Raw genomic sequence first — 550 nt, forward strand, 5'->3', positions numbered from 1 at the left:
CCCCTCCTCCCCTCCTCTTCCGTCTTTTTCATCGCATGCTTTTGTCCTCAGGTCCTTGTGTCCTCTGTGACCGTGACGGAGACACTGTCCATTTACAGATGAGTGTCCTGCAGGGAAGGCCGGCACAGTCACGCGCAGATTTGAATATTAAAAGGGGACAGGGTCCTCGTCACAGGAGTCCTGTGACTCACTCGGGACTGGAGGCCACGCAGCCATCACGGCTAGCTCCTCCCCCGATGGCGCCGACGCAGAGCCATGTGTCCTCTGTGACCGTGACGGAGACACTGTCCATTTACAGATGAGTGTCCTGCAGGGAAGGCCGGCACAGTCACGCGCAGATTTGAATATTAAAAGGGGACAGGGTCCTCGTCACAGGAGTCCTGTGACTCACTCGGGACTGGAGGCCACGCAGCCATCACGGCTAGCTCCTCCCCCGATGGCGCCGACGCAGAGCCACGCACAGCCACGCACGGACACGCAGAGCCACGTACGGACACGCAGAGCCACGCACAGCCACGCAGAGCCACGCACGGACACGCAGAGCCACGTA

Source organism: Pteropus alecto, unplaced genomic scaffold (assembly GCF_000325575.1).
Source record: "Pteropus alecto unplaced genomic scaffold, ASM32557v1 scaffold195, whole genome shotgun sequence".
Lineage (NCBI taxonomy): Eukaryota > Metazoa > Chordata > Mammalia > Chiroptera > Pteropodidae > Pteropus > Pteropus alecto.